This window comes from Pectinophora gossypiella, chromosome 7 (genome assembly GCF_024362695.1).
Source record: "Pectinophora gossypiella chromosome 7, ilPecGoss1.1, whole genome shotgun sequence".
NCBI classification, from domain to species: domain Eukaryota; kingdom Metazoa; phylum Arthropoda; class Insecta; order Lepidoptera; family Gelechiidae; genus Pectinophora; species Pectinophora gossypiella.
Window position 1 is genome coordinate 12,358,201 of NC_065410.1, and position 25,258 is coordinate 12,383,458.

A 25,258-nucleotide genomic window follows, 5' to 3' on the forward strand; every position below is an offset into this window, starting at 1 on the left:
GCTACCTACTGTGTATGTGACGTCTGAGGGCTGCCAATTACAATAGGTACCTAATTTAACCGTCAATACCTACTTAGATAGAGTACTATCTATTATCTATTAAAAGCTTCTTTCGTAAGTTACTACTTAAGAAAGAAGCTTTTATAATCAGTTAATATTTATTGATTTATTTACCATACAAATCACAAACAAAAAATGGTGTAAGTACAATACAATAAAGGGTTACAATATAAATTAATAGGTTTAACGCTTGACTTAAAAATTCACTGCATTCACATTATTTTTCAATAAACACTTAGCCTACGTTCAATTTTATTGCAAAGTATTAGCATGTATTGATAAATAACCATAAAATAATATTTAAAGGCGCCACGCAGGCGCGCCGATGCGGGCAAAAAAGAATTACTAAACACACTACGTATAAATTACTAAACACAATCAATAAATATACTAAACGAATCAGACAAAAGAATGTCGGCGTCCAATTTTAAAATTCGAACATATCAACTAAATTGATAAAAATACGGTTTGCGCGCAGCCTTCCTGATTCAAGACTAAACTATGTCCGAGAGGGGGTGAAGTAAACCTAGCTCAGCCGCTGGCGGGGAGCGGAGAGTTGCCGTTCTATACGTTATATTATTCCTTATTTTATGCCTTTGGTTTGTAACTCTGCGCACTTCAATAGCAATAACATTATTTGTTTCAACCTTGAATTTTAACAATATAGCATAAGTTCATGTTTATAATCATAGTTGGGCTTTTCAGAGGCACTACCATCGCAAGAACTAAGCACCCACGTTTCTTCTAAGCTTTCTGTGATGGGAGTCTAAACGAGGATTGTTTACTTTTTAAAGTTTAAACTAACAGGAAAGTATAACAACAAGAAACAGTCACACTATGAAATTATCAAAGTAAGCACATCATCAAAGCATGTTAAATCGACACTTGGTATTGAAGTCGTCAGGATACGATATACCAAGAAACAGGCTTATCAGCTTATCATTTATTCAAAAAAAATAAACCTAAAGCAACCTATAAACAACCATTGAACTGTATTATTTATTATCCTTTCTTGTGAGTGATACTTAAACACAGGGTGTTAGTAACTGTAAGGGATAATTCAGACCATGATTCTGAGTTGATATCAAGTGGAATTTCTCAGTATTCGTTAAGATGTCGCTAACACCCCAACCTACTTGAATGGCCACCTGTATGTACTTGTACAGGGTGTAAGTGACATCATGACGAATAGGTAATGAGAGGGATGTTTCAGCACATTATTCTGAGTTAATATCAAGTGGAATTTTCCATCTCAAAAGTAATATTGAATTCAAAATAACTTTAAAAAACTAAAAAAAAAAACATTCAATTATACTTGATATTAACTCAGAATCATGGGCTGAATCATATCCCTCAGTATTCGTTACAATGTCACTAACACCCTGTACGTCCAACGCATATCGTGCCAGATAATAAATCACAATTCGTGTTTACATACGCTTTCAAGCTTTGCTTCTGCCTTTCGTCAAAGGTTTTCCCCTCAAGCTATAGCCACGCCAAGGAAACACGACAGGAAGAGCAAATCTCTAAGATTGAACTTCTCAAAAGCTCCCAAGTACCCGGTAAATATGACGATGCCTAGAGCTATAATTAGAACTTGGTTGACAAACAGAGATTACGGGAGTAACATTTTGTATGCATGGTTGACAAAAATAATTAATCCGTTGACATTTCAAGACGATAGGCACGAGGACGTAGGATGCATACATTATTATTTTTAGGCGTGTGTGTATGTGAAGTGGTTTGGTGAGATCTGTGCAAAGCAACTGCTTTAGTATATTTGTTTTATATATAGGTATTACGTGTATAAATGGCCCAGGCGGTACGTTAAGTGCTAAAAGATTACCCTCAAAGTACACTTGTATGACGAGTATTAGGGTGCTTTCTACGAATATATAGCAAGAATTTTGATTTTAAGTAGTATAATTTTCGTATTTACAAAATATTTCGATTTATATACTTAATCATTGGCACAAAGAAATGTTTCAAAAGTCGCAGACAGTTCCTTTATCACAAAATAAATATGGGGAAAAACTTCCTTTCAAAAAACTCAGCGAACTGTAAGTACAAGAAAAGGATAAAAGAAATCAATCCAAACGAAATAACAAAATGTATCCAACCAAATTTGGTTTACGTGACGTAGATGGAAACACGTAGTGCATACGTGATCGATCAAATCGATTGTGTTGTACCATTTACTAAGAAAGCGCTCTGTCAAAGCAGAATTGTGCCTTCAACTACAGACTGTATGTTATGAAGGAGTTTCTTTTCAGTTACGGAGCAGAAAATTATACAAACGATGAAATAGCCTAAACCTATACTTTGCTTGATGAAGAAAATATTTGATTTGAATAGAAAAATTTTGTTTTCGGTCTAGACGTTACTATACACGTATAGACAACTATGTCTTATGCTTTTTTATGGACGTGGTAGTAACACAGAAATACTATTTCCAAATTTGAAAAGTCCTGACATAATCGTCATCGTTTTGATAACATATTACTTATAAGACAGTAATAAATTATTAATAAAATTAATAATTTTATTTTAAGTTATACCCGTTATTTTCTTATTCGCCGAAAAGGAAAAAGACGAATGATTGAAAACAGTTAATTTTAAGACGCTCATTCGTTTTAAAATTAACGAGGTTATGATTGAATAGAATAGGTATCTCGCAGGTACGCAAGCCGTTTGACGTAGGCTGTCAACTTAATTCCGTCGTGTTATCGACTGATGTAAAATTTTTAGACGGTTGTTTTAAATTTCTGCTTAAAATTGACATGTGTTCCATACATTTTATGTCTGTCGATTACCCGTCCCTTTCTTTTTCAGCGGATAAGAAAATGACAGATATAACTTAAAATAAAATTAGATGGTGTGTACAGGAATTAGTACCATTGTAGCTATAAACAAGACTTACTTTCGCCCTTGTTTGGTTAATACCAAACAATATTTTAACCAAATGTCCCAAATTACTACAAGAAAATAATAATATAATCATTATTATAATACGAAAAGCCAAAAACGCTGTTTATGATGTTGCTTTTTACCTGTCACTCCAAACGTGGGTGTATTTTGTTTGTTCCTGACAACGACGTCGAAGATACCTACATGGAACTTTTTATGTCAATCAATCTGTCAGAGTTTGTTCCGCCAAATATAAAGACCAAAGAATGATACCTGAAATAAGAAATAATATCAGATATGATGGAAACATCAATATACTCTTTTCATGATTTTTATAGGAATGTTGGTTTCGTTACGTTCTGAGAAATTGATTTAAGATAGGTACTTATTGTTGTTATAACTACCTATACACACCTTTTAGAGAGGTATTACATCTATCCACCAATTTTTCGTCGATCGCGACTTTTTATTCAAACAAAAGTCGACCTTATTATTACTGAACTGTGATCGTCATTTGTAGGCTCGTATGCTGATCGTGGTTTTACCGTGGAAATACACGAAATTTAGAAAAATCGTCCTTATTATTACTGCAGTGCGATCGTTACTTGTAGGGTCGTGTGCTCATCGTGGTTTTACCACGGTAAAACCAAGATCACCCATAGACAAAATTATTGGCAACAAAGTTTAGAAAAATAGACCTTATTATTACTGCACTGCGATTGTTATTAGTAAGGAGTTTTCTAAACTTCGTCGTCAATAATTTTGTCTACGGGTGATCAGCATACTACCCTACAAAAACTGATCACAGTGCAGATAAGTATATATTATTTATTATTCATAATTTTTTTTTTGTTATATATCATTATATGTTTATTGCACCAGCCCGTGCTCCAATGAATAATCTTCTTTCACCCTAAGGTTGCCTGGCAGAAATTGCTGTTTAGCAATAAGGCCGCCTATTGTGCTTATGTTTTATTCGTATGTTTATGTCCTTTGTATATGTTGTTGTGCAATAAAGTATTATTGATTGATTGATTGAATGTTGGATAGATGTAATATCCCTCTTATCGTCACAAAAATATACGCTACGCACTTACCTTGCTAATCCATTCTGTACAGCAATGCAAACATCGTCTTACACAGCTCCTGTCACCGTTTCAGTAAAAACTTCCTCCTTCTTAGAACAATTATCAATATTGACACGTGCCACATCAATGTAATGTTTAATTAGTGGATTAATTACGATTGACTCTAAATTCACTCAATCGCATGCCCGTACCAGCAGCGGCGACGCGGATACTAATACAATTTTGTGAGATAATGACTCACATGCCACAAACTTAAATCTACCCTCACAGTTGCGAACTGGATGAAAAAAAGTGTTATTTTTTTTGCAATTGTTTTTTCGATGGCTATACGAGGGGTATTTTTTTGAGATTACCTATTCTTATTTTTTATCAAATGTATGTAGCAATTAATAACTAATTAAGCTTCCTATACCTACTGCAAAAGTTAATCTCCTCTTCATTTCTGTGAATTATCTTTGACATTTTCTTTGAATTTTTATAAGGTTTTCGTTGGTAACAAAATTAGTTTCATAATAATATTAGTAGATTATTCGTTTAATATAATGACATGAACGAAATTTATTCGCAAAAGAAATTTTTATTCCATACCATAATTTTATAACTACAGAATTTATTTAGCAAAGCGAAATACTTGCTCGAATACAATTCTGTCCTGTGGTTTCCCTCTGGAAGGATGTAGGACAATATTTGTCCCTAGGCCACCGTTTTGTTAAATCAAATTATATTCAATTATATATATATATAAACAGCTTGTGGTAATTTTGAATATATATATATATACTAGATGTCGCGTGGTTCGCTCGCAGCAAGCTGCTCGCGTGTCTTGTTTTCCCGCCATTTTTTTACCGCGATAGAATTTGACCAAGACTTGAATAGGTCTCGTGAAATCAAAAAAGTTCTAGGTGCTATAGTTTTGCCAGGCCGTAGGGTGTCTCCCTGATGCGGAGCAGTTTTCCAAGATGACGTTCCGATAACACCCCTATACATCGTTTTTACACCCGAGACATTTTCTGGACAAACAAAAATTTGTATGGCGGCCATCTTGTTTTTCGGCCATTTTGTTTTTTTTTTCACCGGCGATAAAATTTGACCAAGATTTTATTAGGTTTGGTGAAAAAAGAATCGTTCCAGGAGCGATAGTTTTCCCAAGCCGTAGGGTGCCGCCCTGATGCGGAGCAGTTTTTGAAGGTCGGGAAGTATTTCCATACTCAATATGACATTTTGATCTCATCCCTCTTACATCATATTCACCCCGAGGCATTTTCGAGAAAAACGAAAATTTTGTATGGCGGCCATCTTGTTTTTCCGCCATTTTGATTTTTTTTCACCGGTGATTGAATTTGACCAAGAATTAAATAGGTTTCGTGAAAACAAAATAGGTCAGGATGCGATAGTTTCGCCAGGCCGTAGGGTGTCTCCCTGATGCGGAGCAGCTATCGGAAACCCAGACATATTTTCATGCTCGACATGACGTTCCGATCACATTCCTATACATCATTTTTATCCCCGAGGCATTTTCAGGAAAAACGAAAAATTTGTATGGCGGCCATCTTGTTTTTCCGCCATTTTGTTTTTTTTTCACCGGTGATTGGATTTGCCCAAGATTTAAATAGGTTTCGTGAAAAAAATATTGCTCCAGGTTTTATAGTTTTGCCAGGCCGTAGGGTGTCTCCCTGATGCGGAGCAGATTTTCAAGATCGAGCAGTATTGAAAAACTCAACATGAAGATCCGATCACATCCCTATACATCATTTTTACCCACGAGACATTTTCTGGAAAAATAAATTTTTGTATGGCGGCCATCTTGTTTTTCCGCCATTTTGATTTTTTTTCACCCACGATAAAATTTGACCAAGATTTAAATAGGTTTTGTGAAAAAAGAATCATTCCAGGTGCGATAGTTGCGCCAGGCCGTAGAGTCTCTCCCTGATGCGGAGCAGTTTTCCAAGATCTGGAAGTTTTCCCATTCTCACCGGAAGATCTTGATCACACCCCCCATACACCATTTTTACCCCCCGACGCTCCTTCTGGGAGAACAATTATGTCAGTGAGTGAGTCAGTCAGTCAGTCAGTCAGTGGGTTTGCAGCTATATATAATATAATAACTAGATGTCGCGTGGTTCGCTCGCAGCAAGCTGCTCGCGTGTCTTGTTTTTCGGCCATTTTGTTTTTTTTTCACCGGCGATAAAATTTGACCAAGATTTCAATAGGTTTCATGAAAACAAAAAAGTTCCAAATGCGATAGGGTTGCCGGGCCGTAGGGTGTCTCCCTGATGCGGAGCAGTTTTTCAAGATCGAGCAGTATTGAAATACTCAATATGACTATCCGATCACATCCCTACACATCATTTTTACCCCCGAGGCATTTTCAGGAAAATTGAAAAATTTGTATGGCGGCCATCTTGTTTTTCCGCCATTTTGATTTTTTATCACCAGTGATTGAATTTGACCAGGAATTAAGTAGGTTTAGTGGAAAAAAAAATGTTCTATGTTTGATAATTTAGCCAGGCCATAGGGTGTCTCCCTGATGCGGAGCAGTTTTTCAAGATCAAGCAGTATTTCCATACTCAGCTTGACGTTTCGATCACATCTCACATACATCATTTTTACCTCCGAGACATTTTCTGGGAAAACAAATTTTTGTATGGCGGCCATCTTGTTTTTCCGCCATTTTGTTTTTTTTTCACCGACAATAGAATTTGACCAAGATTTAAATAGGTTTTGCGAAAAAAAAATTGATTCAGGTGTAATAGTTGCGCCAGGCCGTAGAGTCTCTCCCTGATGCGGAGCAGTTTTCCAAGATCTGGAAGTTTTCCCATACTCACCGGAAGATTTGGATCATACCCCCCATACATCATTTTTACCCCCCGACGCTCCTTCTGGGAGAACAACCCTGTCAGTGAGTCAGTCAGTGAGTCAGTCAGTCAGTACATGGGTTTGTAGCTTTATATAATATAACTAGATTTCGCGTGGTTCGCTCGCAGCAAGCTGCTCGCGTGTCCTGTATTAGTTCGAAGCTTTGTATGGCGGCCATCTTGTTTTAGTGAAATCAAAAAAGTTCTAGGTGCTATAGTTTTGCCAGGCCGTAGGGTATCTCCCTGATGCGGAGCAGTTTTCCAAGATGACGTTCCGATCACACCCCAATACATCATTTTTACCTCGTGAGACATTTTCTGGAAAAACAAAAATTTGTATGGCGGCCATCTTGTTTTTCGGCCATTTTGTTTTTTTTTCACTGGCGATAAAATTTGACCTAGACTTTAATAGGCTTCGTGAAAACAAAAAAAATCCAGGTGCGATAGTTCCGCCAGGCTGTAGGGTGTCTCCCTGATGCGGAGCAGCTTATGAAGATCGAAAAGTATTTCCATACTCAACATGACATTCCGATTACACCCCCATACATTGTTTTTACCTCTAAGACATTTTTCTGAAAAAACAAAATTTTGTATGGCGGCCATCTTGTTTTTCCGCCATTTTGGTTTTTTTTCACCGGCGATTGGATTTGACCAAGATTTAAATACGTTGTGCGAAAAAATCATTGTTCCAGGTGCGATAGGTTAGCCAGGCCGTAGGGTGTCTCCCTGATGCGGAGCAGTTTTTCAAGATTGAGAAGTACTTTTATACTCAACAAGACGTTTCGATTACAATCCCATACACAGTTTTTACCCGCGAGACATTTTCTGGAAAAACAAAACTTTGTATGGCGGCCATCTTGTTTTTCCGCCATTTTGATTTTTTTCCACCGACAATTGAATTTGACCAAGATTTAAATAGGTTTCGTGAAAAAAGAATCGTTCCAGGTGCGATAGTTGCGCCAGACTGTAGGGCGTCTCCCTGATGCGGAGCAGTTTTCCAAGATCTGGAAGTTTTCCCATACTCACCGGGAGGTCCCGATCACACCCCCCATACATCATTTTGACCCCCCGATACTCCTTCTGGGAGAACAACCCTGTCAGTGAGTCAGTCAGTCAGTCAGTGAGTCAGTGGGTTTGTAGCTATATATAGTATAACTAGATGTCGCGTGGTTCGCTCGCAGCAAGCTGCTCGCGTGTCTTGTTTTCCCGCCATTTTTTTACCGCGATAGAATTTGACCAAGGCTTGAATAGGTCTCGTGAAATCAAAAAAGTTCTAGGTGCTATAGTTTTGCCAGGCCGTAGGATGTCTCCCTGATGCGGAGCAGTTTTCCAAGATGACGTTCCGATAACACCCCTATACATCGTTTTTACACCCGAGACATTTTCTGGAAAAACAAAAATTTGTATGGCGGCCATCTTGTTTTTCGGCCATTTTGATTTTTTTTTACCGGCGATAAAATTTGACCAAGATTTTATTAGGTTTGGTGAAAAAAGAATCGTTCCAGGTGCGATAGTTTTCCCAGGCCGTAGGGTGCCGCCCTGATGCGGAGCAGTTTTTGAAGGTCGGGAAGTATTTCCATACTCAATATGACATTTTGATCTCATCCCTCTTTCATCACATTCACCCCGAGGCATTTTCGAGAAAAACGAAAATTTTGTATGGCGGCCATCTTGTTTTTCCGCCATTTTGATTTTTTTTCACTGCCAATTGAATTTGATCAAGGTTTAAATATGTCTCGTGAAAACCAAAAAGTTCTAGGTGCTATAGTTTTGCCAGGCCGTAGGTTGTCTCCCTGATGCGGAGCAGGTTTCGAAGATTGAGATCATTTTCCGTACTCTACAAGACGCTCCGATTACACTCCCATACATAATTTTGACCTCCGAGACATTTTCTGGAAAAACATTTTTTTGTATGGCGGCCATCTTGTTTTTCCGCCATTTTGATTTTTTTTCACCCACTATAGAATTTGACCAAGATTTAAATAGGTTTTGTGAAAAAAGAATCGTTCCAGGTGCGATAGTTTTGCCAGACTGTAGGGTGTCTCCCTGATGCGGAGCAGTTTTCCAAGATCTGGAAGTTTTCCCATACTCATCGGAACATCTTGATCACATCTCCTATACATCATATTTACCCCCCGGCGCTCCTTCTGGGAGAACAACCCTGTCAGTGAGTCAGTCAGTCAGTCAGTCAGTCAGTCAGTCAGTACATGGGTTTGTAGCTTTATATAATATAACTAGATTTCGCGTGGTTCGCTCGCAGCAAGCTGCTCGCGTGTCCTGTATTAGTTCGAAGCTATGTATGGCGGCCATCTTGTTTTTACGCCATTTTTTTTACCGCGATAGAATTTGACCAAGACTTAAATAGGTCTCGTGAAATCAAAAAAGTTCTAGGTGCTATAGTTTTGCCAGGTCGTAGGGTGTCTCCCTGATTCGGAGCAGTTTTCCGAGATGACGTTCCGATCACACCCCAATACATCATTTTTACACCCCGAGACATTTTCTGGAAAAATTAAAATGTATATGGCGGCCATCTTGTTTTTCGGCCATTTTGTTTTTTTTTTTCACCGGCGATAAAATTTGACTAAGATTTAAATAGATTTCGTGAAAACCAAAAAGTTCCAGGTGCGATAGTTTCGCCAGGCCGCAGGGTGTCTCCCTGATGCGGAGCAGTTTTCAAAGATCGAGCAGTATTTTCATACTTGACACGACGTTCCGATCACACCCCTTTACATCATTTTTACCCCCGAGGCATTTTCAGGAAAAACGAAAAATTTGTATGGCGGCCATCTTGTTTTTCCGCCATTTTGATTTTTTTTTGCTTCTATGCTGTTCTGGGAGCATATAAAAAACATAGAACACGTTCAGCTGCTTCTGTTCCCGGGCATGTCGTAAAAACCGACACAGGGATTGTGTCCTCTAACATGATGGACTAATGTTATGGGCGATAGGCTGATCCCTTATCACCATAAGGTTCATCATATCCATCTTTGGACTTCGTATCAACAGTGGCTGCAAGTTGTCTTTGATTACTTGTGGCTCTGCCCACCCAATTAGGGATTACGGGCGTGAGTTTATGTATGTATGTATGTATGTTGATTTTTTTTCACCCACAATAGAATTTGACCAAGATTTAAATATGTTGTGCGAAAAAAGAACTGCTCCAGGTTTTATAGTTTTCCCAGGCCGTAGGGTGCTGCCCTGATGCGGAGCAGTTTTCAAAGATCGATATGTATTTCCATACTCAACATTATCTTCTGATTATAACCCCATAAACAGTTTTTACCACCGAGACATTTTCTGGAAAAATATTTTTTTGTATGGCGGCCATCTTGAATTTCCGCCATTTTGATTTTTTTTCAACGGCAATTAAATTTGACCAAGATTTTAAAAGGCTTGGTGGAAAAAATGATGTTCTAGGTGCGATAGTTTGGCCAGGCCGTAGGGTGTCTCCCTGATGCGGAGCAGATTTGAAGATAGAGAAGTGTCTCCATACTCAACAAGACACTCCGATTACACTCCCATACACAATTTTTACCCCTGAGACATTTTCCGGAAAAACAAAATTTTGTATGGCGGCCATCTTGCTTTTCCGCCATTTTGATTTTTTTTCACTCACGATAGAATTTGACCAAGATTTAAATAGGTTCTGTAAAAAAATAATCGTTCCAGGTAAGATAGTTTTGCCAGGCCGTAGGGTGTCTCCCTGATGCGGAGCAGTTTTCCAGGATCTGGAAGTTTTCCCATACTCACCGGAAGGTCCCGATCACACCCCCCATACATCATTTTCACCCCCCGACACTCCTTCTGGGAGAACAACCCTGTCAGTGAGTCAGTGAGTCAGTCAGTCAGTCAGTGGGTTTGCAGCTATATATAATATAACTAGATGTCGCGTGGTTCGCTCGCAGCAAGCTGCTCGCGTGTTTTGTTTTCCCGCCATTTTTATACCGCGATAGTATTTGACCAAGACTTGAATAGGTCTCGTTAAATCAAAAAAGCTCTAGGTGCTATAGTTTTGCCAGGCCGTAGGGTGTCTCCCTGATGCGGAGCAGTTTTCCAAGATGACGTTCCGATCACACCCCTATGCATACTTTTTACCTCTGAGACATTTTCTGGAAAAACAAAATTTTGTATGGCGGCCATCTTGTTTTTCGGCCATTTTGTTTTTTTTCACCGGCGATAAAATTTGACCAAGATTTAAATAGGTTTCGTGAAAACAAAAAAAATCGAGGTGCTATAGTTTCGCTAAGCCGAAGGGTGTCTCCCTGATGCGGAGCAGATTTCAAAGATCGAGAAGCTTTTCCACGCCCTATATGACGATACAATCAAATTCTTCACACATCATTTTTACCCCCGAGGCATTTTCAGGAAAAACGAAAAATTTGTATGGCGGCCATCTTGATTTTCCGCCATTTTGATTTTTTTTCACCGGCGATTAAATTTGACCAAGATTATAATAGGCCAGGTGGAAAAAATAATGTTCTAGGTGCGATACTTTTGCCAGGCCGTAGGGTGCCGCCCTGATGCGGAGCAGTTTTCAAAGATCGAGAAACATCTTCATACTCTACAAGTCGTTTCGATTACAACCCTATACACAGTTTTTACCCACGAGACATTTTCTGGAAAAATAAAATTTTCTATGGCGGCCATCTTGTTTTTCCGCCATTTTGATTTTTTTTCACCCACAATAGAAATTGACCAAGATTTAAATAGGTTTTGTGAAAAAAGAATCGTTCCAGGTGCGATAGTTTGGCCAGGCCGTAGGGTGTCTCCCTGATGCGGAGCAGTTTTCCAAGATTTGGGATTTTTCCCATACTCACCGGGAGGTCCCGATCACACCCCAATACATAATTTTTACCTCTGAGACATTTTCTGGAAAAACAAAAATTTGTATGGCGGCCATCTTGTTTTTCGGCCATTTTGTTTTTTTTTCACTGGCGATAAAATTTGACCAAGACGTTAATAGGCTTCGTGAAAACAAAAAAGTTCCATGTGCGATAGTTTCGCCAGGCTGTAGGGTGTCTCCCTGATGCGGAGCAGCTTTCGAAGATCGAAAAGTATTTCCATACTCATCATGATGTTTCGATCACATTCCTCATACATCATTTTTACCCCCGAGGCATTTTCGGGAAAAACGAAAATTTTGTATGGCGGCCATCTTGTTTTTCCGCCATTTTGGTTTTTTTTCAGCAGGGATTGGATTTGACCAAGATTTAAATATGTTTCGCGAAAGAAAAATTGCTCCAGGTTTTATAGTTTTGCCAGGCCGTAGGGTGTCTCCCTGATGCGGAGCAGTTTTTCAAGACCGAGAAGTATTTCCATAGTCAACAAGACGTTCCGATTACACTCCCATAAACAGTTTTTACCCATGAGTCATTTTCTGGAAAAATTAAATTTTGTATGGCGGCCATCTTGTTTTTCCGCCATTTTGATTTTTTTTCACAGACAATAGAATTTGACCAAGATTTAAATAGGTTTCGTGAAAAAAGAATCGTTCCAGGTGCGATAGTTTTGCCAGGCCGTAGGGTGTCTCCTTGATGCGGAGCAGTTTTCCAAGATCTGGAAGTTTTCCCATACTCACCGGGAGGTCCCGATCACACTTCCCATACATCATTTTCACCCCCCGACACTCCTTCTGGGAGAACAACTATGTCAGTCAGTCAATAGGTACATGGGTTTGTAGCTATATATAATATAACTAGATGTCGCGTGATTCGCTCGCAGCAAGCTGCTCGCGTGTCTTGTTTTCCCGCCATTTTTTTACCGCGATAGAATTTGACCAAGACTTGAATAGGTCTCGTGAAATCAAAAAAGTTCTAGGTGCTATAGTTTTGCCAGGCCGTAGGGTGTCTCCCTGATGCGGAGCAGTTTTCCAAGATGACGTTCCGATAACACCCCTATACATCGTTTTTACACCCGAGACATTTTCTGGACAAACAAAAATTTGTATGGCGGCCATCTTGTTTTTCGGCCATTTTGTTTTTTTTTTCACCGGCGATAAAATTTGACCAAGATTTTATTAGGTTTGGTGAAAAAAGAATCGTTCCAGGAGCGATAGTTTTCCCAAGCCGTAGGGTGCCGCCCTGATGCGGAGCAGTTTTTGAAGGTCGGGAAGTATTTCCATACTCAATATGACATTTTGATCTCATCCCTCTTACATCATATTCACCCCGAGGCATTTTCGAGAAAAACGAAAATTTTGTATGGCGGCCATCTTGTTTTTCCGCCATTTTGATTTTTTTTCACCGGTGATTGAATTTGACCAAGAATTAAATAGGTTTCGTGAAAACAAAATAGGTCAGGATGCGATAGTTTCGCCAGGCCGTAGGGTGTCTCCCTGATGCGGAGCAGCTATCGGAAACCCAGACGTATTTTCATGCTCGACATGACGTTCTGATCACATTCCTATACATCATTTTTATCCCCGAGGCATTTTCAGGAAAAACGAAAAATTTGTATGGCGGCCATCTTGTTTTTTCGCCATTTTGATTTTTTTTCAACGGCGATAAAATTTGACCAAGATTTAAATACATTGTGCGAAAAAAAAATTGATCCAGATGTGATAGTTTTGCCAGGCCGTAGGGTGTCTCCCTGATGCGGAGCAGGTATTCAAGATCGAGAAGTATTTCCATACTCAACAAGACGTTCCGATTACACCCCAATACATTGTTTTTACCTCTGAGACATTTTTTGGAAAAACAAAAATTTGTATGGCGGCCATCTTGTTTTTCCGCCATTTTGATTTTTTTTCACCGACAATAGAATTTGACCAAGATTTAAATAGGTTTTGCGAAAAAAGAATCGATCCAGGTATAATAGTTGCGCCAGACTGTAGGGTGTCTCCCTGATGCGGAGCAGTTTTCCAAGATCTGGAAGTTTTCCCATACTCACCGGAAAATCTTGATCACATCTCCCATACATCATTTTTACCCCCCGACACTCCTTCTGGGAGAACAACCCTGTCAGTGAGTCAGTCAGTCAGTCAGTCAGTACATGGGTTTGTAGCTATATATAGTATAATATAATAATAATTATATAGGGCTAAAAGCGTACTTTGTAAATTTACATACGTAGTTATGTCAACTGAATATTAAACAGTACCATTATAGACATTTTAGGTATATTACAACGGCCTCTGTGGTCCAGTGGTTGAGCGTTGGGCTCACGGCCCGGAGGGCCCGGGTTCGAATCCCAGTAGGGACATATCAGAAAAAACCACTTTGTGATCCCTAGTTTGGTTAGAACATTACAGGCTCATCAGATTGTCCGAAATTAACATTATCCGTGCTTCGAAAGGCAAGCCGTTGGTCCCGGTTACTACTTACTGATACTTACTGATGTAGTCGTTACATGAGTCGTAACAGGGGCCTTTGGCGGCTCGATAATAACCCTGACACCAGGATTGATGAAGTTCCACCTCACATTCCAAGGAAGAACTACTAGTGACAGGTTACGAGCTAACAGATTATATTATGATCATTTTAGACTATGTCTCGAATTTCCACATGGCATTAAAGTCTTAAGGAAGTTTAAAACTTTGAAACGCGACATTCCTACACGAGTCGTATTCTACATACCTATCATCTTATAAGTTCCTAAATAAAAATACCTACATAATATTCTACTACTCAGGTAGACAATTATGATACCTTTGGAGCTTGTAGATGATACAGTATCAACTTGTGTATAAGTTTAAATTAATATGAAACAGTAATGAAACTTAAACAAACTATTCTTAGGCCGGGATTGGGTTGAACCCAGTTAACACCTTGCCCAAAAGTTGTATAGAGTGTCGGTCAACTTTGGCCACGCAAAGTTGAAGGGCCTGTTTTGCCCACGTTTGGGCGGCACCCATGTCTAGGATAGATGGGCAACTTTATACAAATTCCAGTTAATGACTACGCCTATCGGACAGTTACTGACGGGCAATTAATCACAATATTCCTGTACACACAACCCGTAAGTTGAGTGCGTAAACTAATTTAGGTAGGGTATTTAAACATGGAATATGGAGGATTTGCGTAGGTGCCGTTAATTGAAATAACTTTTAATTGATTCCCAAAACTGAGCTAGTAACATGGTATTTGATTCCTAACACCGATTCCGATGGAGATATAGAAGAAGCGGGTATGAAAACTAGAAAATTGTTTGCCGATGAAGTGGTCAACTAAGAATAACGAACAATTCGAGGTAGTGATAAAATCGTCAGGTACAAAACTTATAAACGCTGACAGCACGTACGATTCTGAAGACTCTGTATTTGCTTTCAGCATTTGTTCAAAACCAAGGTTAAGTTACTTTATTACAAAGTCAAACTTCCCTAATTTGATACACAAGTTCAGAGTACCGGAATATTTTTACATATTCAGTCAATCTAAATTACGACTGACTAAAATCCACAAAAAGACAGAAAATCCGAATGTATCCTAATACAAAATTCAAGATCTGGAAGTAAGAAGTAAATTCGGTTATGCAGGTTTTCAAGGAGAAATCTTTCCTACTTTAAAAAGTCGATGGTTGAACTTTGTCGTCCCTACTGAAGCGCGAACTCCAGATAAAAGTCAAATCTGAAAATCTACCGTTCGACTATTTAAGCGGCGAACCGAGGTCGTAGTTTTCCAACCGATACCAACTAATTCAGATCAGTTCACGGAAGTTTGTCTGTAATTCTGTGTGTCTGTGTGTAAAGAGTTCTGACCTGGTTCAGTGACTGGCGAAACTGCTACCAATATCAGACCTGGACAAAAATACTCTATCATATTTATAGAGTAAACAGCTTTCCGTTTACGCCTTAACCTAAAATGCTTTCGAGGTTACTTACCTATACTGGAGGTTCGGTTCCTTTTACATTAGCTATATTTAGTAATTCTGTGAAATCGGTGAAATAATGCCTATACAACGTAACATCATTACAAATTACTTACCAGGAAAAGTATCTACAATAGGTAATCAATAATATATTTTAAGCAATATGTTTTGTAACGCAGGCTAACAAAAGCAATATTCATAGTCTTACAAAAGATATAATTTGAATATCGTAAGAAAGCTATCTTAAAGGGTTTATGAAACTGTACAGCGTACAATTAATTGTCGGCTCGGAAAATTTTCTGGCTAAAAGTAACCGCAGACAGCATGAATATTGCAGCCAACATTAAATAAACAAACTGTTTGCATTTGCAAGTAAGGTACAAGCAAAAATGAGAAGAACCAGACACGGTGAGAATTGTTTTGTTGTCGCACAAATTTACAAAGCCAGCGGTTTTAAATTCAAGCCGCGTAGGCGTTCGTCAAGTTCACATTCAGACAACAACGAGATAGCTAACAAAAACATATAAAATGTTACGCGTATAAGTCGAGTCAGATGAGAACCGAATAAGCGACTTGGCATTTCTCGCACTCGAGCATACACTGCTGTCAAGATTACCCGACACGCGGACGCAGGGTTTTCAAAGGAAATTAAAATTGCCAACGTTATTGTTGCTCAATTCTTTCATCAGGATCTGGAACGTTGCAGGAGATTTTTCATTCATATGCATAATATGAATTGTTTTGTTAGTCGTCTAATCTATTCTTCTTGGTAACTTATTACCTTTCTTTACATATTTAGAAGTTCTCGTCGTCTTCATTCTTTAAGTAATTCAATAAATACAAGAGGAAGTACAATTACAGCGGTGCGTCTTACACAAAGAGGAAAAAAATATTATATGCTCATATCACCGGGTATGATTAAAGTCGAGTTCCGCACAATTTTGACTCCTAATAGCAAGGGGATATGTCAAAGAATAAGGGATATAATGGTGCTAATTCCTGTAAATACCATCTAATTTTATTTTAAGTTATATCTGTCATTTTCTTATCCGCCGAAAAGGAAAGGGACGGGTAATCGACAAGCATAAAATTTATGGAACACACGTCAATTTTAAGCACAAATCTAAACCAACCGTCTAAAAATTTTACGTCAGTCAATAACCCGACACATTAATTTACTAATTCTTCCTAAAATTAAGAGCTGTGAATCATCCGTCCCTTTCCTTTTCGACGGATATGAAAATGACGGATATAACTTAAAATAAAATTAGGCGGTGTCTCCAGGAATCGGGGCCAATAACATTTAAAAACCGGTAAGTATACTTACCGGATACGAAGTGATACCAGTAGGACTCAAGTAGTGTGAAATGTAATAGAAAATTAAATTTCATGATAAAGATTCCTTAATTATGCAACAGGAAAATACATCAAAGCATGCTAACTTAGAAGCATGCCAAACAGTAAGAATAACATAGACATTGCTAAGATTATTCCAAAATTTTGTCATTTGACCTTGAGCTAAATTTTCATAAGTCGGAAATTACCGACATATAAATATTGGATTTATAATTTTACGAAATAAAAATTTTAATAGACACAATTTGATATAAAGATTAATTTGGCTTAAACGCACCTAAAAGTATTTCTTTCATCTGTGATTTTTTTATCTTACGATATTGGTGTTCATTTGCATGAAGAAGAATACTGACGTAGGAGCAAAAGACGGCTGAAACTTTAGAGCCATTGTTTTGAGCCAAATGAAAGTCTGCGGATATTAGCCAACTCGTCAAAACGGCCGAATTATTCCTGATGAGAAATCCCGTGATGGCTCTTTCACCTAACGAGGTACGAAACTTCAGCATTCCTCTTTTTGTTTTATTGTCGTTAAACGCGTTAAGGATTTTATAACTTTGTTTGAAGACATTTCATCGTCATTCAGGATAGAGCTGCTGCTGAATTAATATTGAGCTACGGCCTAGTGGTTAGAGAGTTGGGCTCATGATCTGGAGTTCCGGGTTTGATTCTCGGTGGGGACACTGTCGAGTTCATTTTGTGAAACTCTTTAATGTTCGGCCGAAATGATTCAAACAAAAAGTACATTTTGTGTCAATTATTATTCAACACATCCAGTGGGTACTGCTAACTTTGCTTTCCAAATTAGAATTGGTATATTCTTATTTCTTAGCCACATATAAATTTATTCTTATTGACCAACAACATTATTCTTAAAGCCGTATTAATTGATAATAGGACATTCGATTCACGCACATGTAATCAGGAAATGGAGCACAATTCAATATACGATGCTTGAACTGGCAGGCGTAGGAAATGATTGGCATATTAAACGAAAACTTAAGTGTCTGAAATATTCGTATACGTGTAATATTATATAATATAATTCAGCCATACAAAAACTTCGTGCAAAGTTTCAACTTCGAAAATTCAAAATTTCATTTAAGGAGAACATTATAAATGAATCATGAAATCAGTGGCGGGCGCGTATTACCTATATAATTACGGTCAAACTTCTGTATAACTCTCGTCATGTCTACAATTAGAAGTTTTGAACAAAGTACATCAACGGATATTTATTCTTCGTTCATTATTTTCCAAATGGGCAAAGAGACTCAACGCCTTTCTAGTTTAAAATGTTCTTTGACTCAAATTTTGGGTTGGAAAAGTTAGAGGATGTTTGAGAAACAGAAGTTCAGCCAAAGATATATAAGTTGTATTGAGTTAAACTACCTACGTAAAATATGCACAGACATATAGAATGCTAATTGGGGAAATTCCATCGCCTCTTAAACCAACCAAGTTATTAAATGAGGCAATAACCAAGCCCTACAAGCGTTTATATTGTTAAATTCTAATATAACATCCAAATAGTTCTTTGAAACAACTCATAAAGAAACATAACTCTCAGAATTAGTTCACAAACGTGAGTTCCTTCCTCATAGTTGATTTTGTCTCTTGATAGGAAAAAAATATTTGTTTCTCATTTTCTTGCCGATGTAAACGTTAAGTAATAGCTACTTATTCAATATTCATGGCATTACTTTCAACTTTTGGATAAATAACTTCCCCTTGGTATTTTGCCTGACACGATACGAGGGAAATAATGACATAGGATATATAATATCATCCAATCACGTGATTGGATTTGACATTGAACCTCTCATGTGATAGGTTCCATTCGATATTACCTATAATGACAACGAGCGACAACATATAATATTTATAATATTGTTCCAGATACTGTGACTATCAGCAATCCCGACGACGTCAGTGTTTGGATATGTTGTAAAATGCTAAGAGACAATGTATCTGCGCTAGAGTGCTACACAGTGAGAGGCACAGAATGTGACCAGAGATCAGAGTGACGTGATGCAACTAGTAATGCTAAACTTCCTAATCATGTTCGACGTGGTGTTCGTATTCTTTTTGTTCCTGATAGCAGTGACGTGTGTCATGAACTACATGCCAGGGAAAAGTAAGAAGCAAGACGTCATCGAGGATGAAGTAGACGATGACGTCATCCCACCCCCTCCCCTCTTCGCCGGAGATGACAATGACCTCCCTTCGACCAGCCGAGACACATACGTGGTCATACCACCGCCGCTAGACAGCGTCAGAGCTAAAGACGGCTGTCCCATCCACGTCGTCTAGTATAAGTATTGATATAGTAAGTATTGCATATTGCAAAAGAAAATTCCCAAAATCTTATTTACCAAAACTTACTTATTAATGATTATTTTATGTAAAACCCCATAACGCTTTCAATTCATTGAACGAAACTGCTCACAATGAAATTCCTAATGATTTTTTAATGCTTCAGTAAACTTTATGTTTGTTTTTCGTTTGTTTCAGATCAACGTAGCAGTTTATTACGAAGAAGCCTTATGAGATTGTAGGTGTCGATAAATTAAAATGTAGATTTTTTTTACCAATTAGTCGAGTTTTAATATTTCTTGTTACGTAAAGACTAAAATGGTGGAAATTCGGGACTCAAGTGAAGGTATGTATTATGAAGATCTTGGCTATTTTTATCGGGATGTTATCGATGTTATCAACAGAAGTAAATCTCTTTTTGCAGGTTTGCAATTTATCGACAAACGCTAATGGAAATTGCGATATTGATTTGTTACTATAGACTTAAGTAGATACACATTAGGCTAAGCAAATTGATTGAATAGTAGTTAGGATCATTTGTTGAGTCACTGCTATCAAACGTCTTATGGTTAGATTGTTTATATTTATTTATCTGTTTACATTTAATTAATTACAATTTCTTTCTAGTCTCAATAGTTACATAGCTTTATTTCGACATTTACATTGTTATTAAAAGGTTCTTGATTTGTTAGTGTTTTAAGCCCCGTATCTCTAAGGTACTTACCGTTATTTGAATTTAAGTAAAGTGTTCAAACGCTACAGATATTTGCAAGTGCTTGTTTAAGATGAATGTGACTGAATAATAGTTAAAATAGTTTAATATTATAGAAGTTACGATATTATAGTAATACAGTTGGTTTTGTTCTTTTGTGATATTTGATTTTCAAAAAGTATAAAACATTTTTAAAATATAAGTTTAGGTTAAGTTTTTTTTTGTAAGTTTTCAAAACTATTATTTTCATTTATGATTTAAGTAACTTTAGTGACATTGACACTCATATTCCCGAATTTACCTAAAATATAATTATCACGATCGGTTGTTAGACGTTAGCATAATAATTAAAAGACACAAAATACAAATTTTCATGTAGTGAGGCCAACTCCACGTAGTAACACAAAATATACCACAAAACTGTATTCTTTTACATTATAAATCAAAATTAAATCGTAAAGCACATCTCCTTATGGCTATTGCACATGTCAAGAACACATACCTTGTTATATTTATTAAGTTATCGCTAAAACATCACTATTGAAACACTAATCCATTAATATATAGAATGTATGGGATGAAGAATAGTACAGTCATGAGCAAAATCATGTATTCACTTTAGAACTCTATCGCTTATATTTACATTTAGTGAGACTTAGATCAATTTATCAAAAAGGTTAATGTGACGAAGTAGGTGCTAAAGTGTATACATTAATATTAATGCTCATGACTGAACGTATAATAAAATGACAGTTCAGATATGAACAGTTCTTCGCTCAGTGATCGCAAAATATAAACAAATGACTGTAAAGGCTCTGAGGACACATTTTTTTTTCTATCTGATGTATTTTAATTCTGACGTTCTATTGTCCCCTTTTCCATACAAACATTAAGCTTTGATAATATTCAAATAATATATCCATCGACCAACATTCACTTTATGCTGATTTAAATAATTAAATATTACTTTTTCTCTCATCGTCATACGCATGTTTTCGACAGTTACATACTCTATCATAGTTCTATGAACGCTGTAAGTACGTAATATTTTGCAACCTGCAAGCTTACCTCTATAGAGACCAATATCGGTGATTATTCATACTAATCGGCTTTGAGCACAGATGCCGAGACTTGGCTATTTATAACGTAGAATTAGATATCTAATTTGTTAGAGTTCGTAATGTTTATTTTATTATTTAATTATTATTAGATTATATAACTTAATAACAGACGGAATAAAGTCGTGAATCTGTGTCACGACTTTATCATTTTTAATTTGGAACTGGCATATTATTTCATTTGTTTTTATTTTGATTTCTTCTTTTTCGAACGGGAACGTTTTCCCGCCTTTTTAAAAGGCGGTGACGTGGAATTTTGTTCGGTTGCGGTAATCTGTTATGAAGAGTTGGAGAGTTAACATTGTTTATGAAAATATAACATTATTCAAGAGAATTGCTGAATTTTTTGATTACGACGAGCACCTCCCCACCTGAGAGCCGTAGTATTGTCACAAATTCAACAAACGCTGAACGAAAATTTGCGCGCATTCTCGAATGCAGGGGATATGATAAGGCGACTTTGAACCAATTTGTATAAAAGCAATCTTGCAATTTGCATTGACATTTGACATGAACTATTAAATAGCAATATTGCTTTTTCTAGTGAATTGTTTCAATGTGGCCTTTTTGATCCCCCGGGTGTGTAATTCTCTATGCCACTATTGTATGATTATTAAAAAACATTACAAAATAGACTTAGATGAAATATTCGGTCTACACGCTTAGATCGATGAGCCTTGTATGGAGAGTATAGTCATCATTGCTTGGGCCACGAGCATATAACTGAATTTGCTTTAAGGAAATCACATCTAATCGGTATCGATAGTACTTTTATGTATCTGTGCCCTATGTCGATTGGTATGAAAAGTACCTCAATGGAGCTGCTATAAATTATACCATCACCTGTTAAAGTAATTTAAATTCCACTTTTTCTGTATCTTAATAAGGCTAATATTGAGAAGCATATTATACTGAAGCAGCTATTACGGCTATATACACTAGATTTAAGACCTAATATAATAAAAGGACAATACATGTATTACGAAAGGATATATCATAATTCTGCTCGATTCTACGAAAAGACCAAGTTTCTGACTTGGGTGGTGTTCGCCGGGAATTTCATTAGATATCTTGTAAACAGTCGCGTCGGCGTCTTTTAGGGTTTTTCCCTGTAATATCATCCAAAATCGTTAGACAGAGATATGCAAACGGAAATCTAGAGCTTTAGGAATGTAATAAGTGTCTATTTAAACCAACTCGCGACGTGTTATCCGAGATGCGGTTTAAATTTGTGGATAAAGAAGAATTTTGTCAATGAAAGTACGAGATATTGCTGTCGGTTTTTGCGTATTTTAAATCTGGCAGTCGCAGATAAATATAACAATGTTATAATTAGTGACGTAATTTCAATCACATAATTGAATTTAAAGTATACGAGCTCAATAAAAATATGCAATTTTAAATTTAACAAAGAACAAGAAGATAAAAAAGCGGAACTTGCTTGAGTAGTGAAAAAACAAGAAGAAAACAAATAAAACAGAAACAATGACAATAAAACACGGCGCAACATTAGCTAAAGTAATTAACACCAGGTCAATCTAATGCAAGGGAGTCTTATTAGTCGCAAGGAAAAATAAACTAAATAATACAACAAATCTTGACGCTTTTCTAGAATCGTGTAAATTACCTTATACATTGTGATATGAAATGAAGCAAATATGAGAAAAGACGATAAACTTTATAAAAGTGTAAACTTATGCAAATCAATGAAAATTACTAGCTGACGATGGAATCTTTTGTGAAATACCAAAAGGCTCCCAAAATTTCATTTTTTTGACGGTCATATACTTAACAATTATGCTTGTGCAAAAGAGTTGATATTATAAATTGCTCCTTTCATTCACACTGTGTAAAGTAAAACAGCAGAAGAAATAGATCCTTGTTTCTTACAAATGATAGCATAGCATCAATCGAGTTTCTATGAGATAATTGTTGTGACTGATTATAATGAATGTGAAGTTTAGTGCTGTACAACATGGATAAATAATTATAGTTCTGAGATGTGGTAATAATGTTCAGGCTTCTACAACATTGTGTTTTAAAATACTGAATAGACTACGAAAAAATATATAGCATCAAATTGAAATAAATTAGCTACCTAAAATATAACTATTTTAAGTTGCCTTTAGCCCGAAACTTTTAGATAATTAACATACGTTTCACAATTATCTACTATTTTATTTAAAAGGCTGAAATTAAACTGACAAGAGACAGGCGCAAGTGTATAATTCCCTAAATTAGACTATAATTACGAAGTCCCTTTCAATAGAGGTACAGTTAACACGTTCTCAATTAAGCATGTATATGTTTATGTTGGCTGCTTAATAATATATATTTTTGTAGTCTATTGTATTTTAGTATGTTGCAATAAGTCCTTGGTCATCAGTGTATCAACTTAATATTGATATCATGTAGCGAATAATTTGGATAGAAAATATCAAGTTAAAAGAAAATTTTAAAAACGACACAGTTAAAAATGTTAATTTAATATCAAGATAAAAATACACTTGTGATATATATACACAATTTTTAAAGCGTAGATATAGATAATTGAAATACATTGTTTTGAAATTATTGTTATACGAGGTGTCACTAAAAGCGCGAACAATATAACGATTATAATTAATAAAATGCACTAACGCATTGTCGTCATATCACTTTGTAGTTTTATTTTAAACCCTTTCAAAACGAACCGTCAGCCATAATATTCATAAATTGGTCGGTCATAGTCAAGTGGATTACTACCGGCAAATAAGTGAATAAAAAACGATAAAAAAAAATAAAGGCACACGCGAAAACCATACCTTTTCACTCAACAATTTTTATTTTTTATTTTAGTTGGCAGTTTCAAATTACAGCATTGTAGAATTTTAAATAATTTACTGCTTTATTTATACCACCAAAATTGAAAAGAACTTAGGTACTTACAATATAAGAATACGGGTCTGCATAAAATTCTGCCATCACCAGTAAAATTATAGCTCCAACCAGTTCTAATTTACGATGTTCGATAAAATATCACCAGCTTTGAGAACATAAATCATTTTTAGATGCACATCTGCACTGAACTGTTAAGAAAGCTTTTTGGGGACCTAACCATGTGGGTTAGGTCCTAAAGTCCAATTGTTTCCGTTTTGTATTTACCAAGTTATGTCTACCTATAAACATAGGGTTAACAAAACGGACCCCGTGAAATATCGGAATAAACGGAAGGCGGAAAGTTAACTATCGGTTGTCATTGGCCCATTTCCTACAGACCTATAATTTTAAAATGAATGATTAATAATTTAATTTTGAAATGAATGAATACCAGGGGCGCATAAATGAAACCCGTTTCACGTGTGCTGTCAACTTAATTAGCCTATATGCAATTTTGGGAAGGTTTTTATAGATTTATGCCTAAAATTGACGTGTGTTCTACAAATTTTATGCCTGTCGAGTACCCGTCCCTTTTCTTTTCGGCGGATAAGAAAATGACAGGTATAACTTAAAATAAAATTAGTTGGTGTCTACAAGAATTAGTATCATCATCATCAGCCCATTAACGTCCCCACTGCTGGGGCACGGGCCTTCCCTATGGATGGATAGGGAGATCGGGCCTTAAACCACCACGCGGGCCCAGTGCGGATTGGTGGTTATTAACGACTGCTAATGCAGCCGGGACCAACGGCTTAACGTGCCTTCCGAAGCACGGAGGAGCTCGAGATGAAAACTTTTTTTTTTGTGGTCACCCATCCTATGACCGGCCTCTGCGAAAGTTGCTTTACTTTAACAACCGCAGACCGAGCGCGTTTACCGCTGCGCCACCGAGCTCCTCAATTAGTATCATTGAAGAATTAGTATCATTGATTTATAAATCATCGTGACGTCATGACATCATGAAGTAATCCAGACGTTCTTATTTATTTAAACTAAGCAGTCATGAAATTAAATTCTATTGATTTTGTATACTTAAATAAAAAGACCCGCCAATAAATAAGTAAAGTAAGTGGGTTAGTATTGAGTATATAGACTTATTTTTTTGACGTGACTTATTATAGATTT

General features: G+C 36.8%; 1 protein-coding gene and 1 long non-coding RNA gene across 2 annotated transcripts in view; one reads left to right on the forward strand and one right to left on the reverse strand.

Annotated features, from left to right (window-relative positions):
• LOC126368360 (cadherin-86C) overlaps nt 1–4,267 on the reverse strand; it is a 245,490-nt gene extending 241,223 nt beyond the window's left edge. Inside the window, exon 1 of the mRNA XM_050012281.1 lies at nt 4,065–4,267. The gene's annotated coding sequence lies outside the window, so the exon portion shown is untranslated. The remainder of the gene's footprint in view (nt 1–4,064) is intronic.
• The window catches only part of LOC126368521 (uncharacterized), a 39,641-nt gene extending 15,770 nt beyond the window's left edge, over nt 1–23,871 (forward strand). Inside the window, exons 2-3 of the long non-coding RNA XR_007566586.1 lie at nt 18,968–19,397; nt 19,583–23,871. This is a non-coding gene — a long non-coding RNA (uncharacterized LOC126368521). The remainder of the gene's footprint in view (nt 1–18,967; nt 19,398–19,582) is intronic.
• Nucleotides 23,872–25,258: the final 1,387 nt, after the last annotated feature.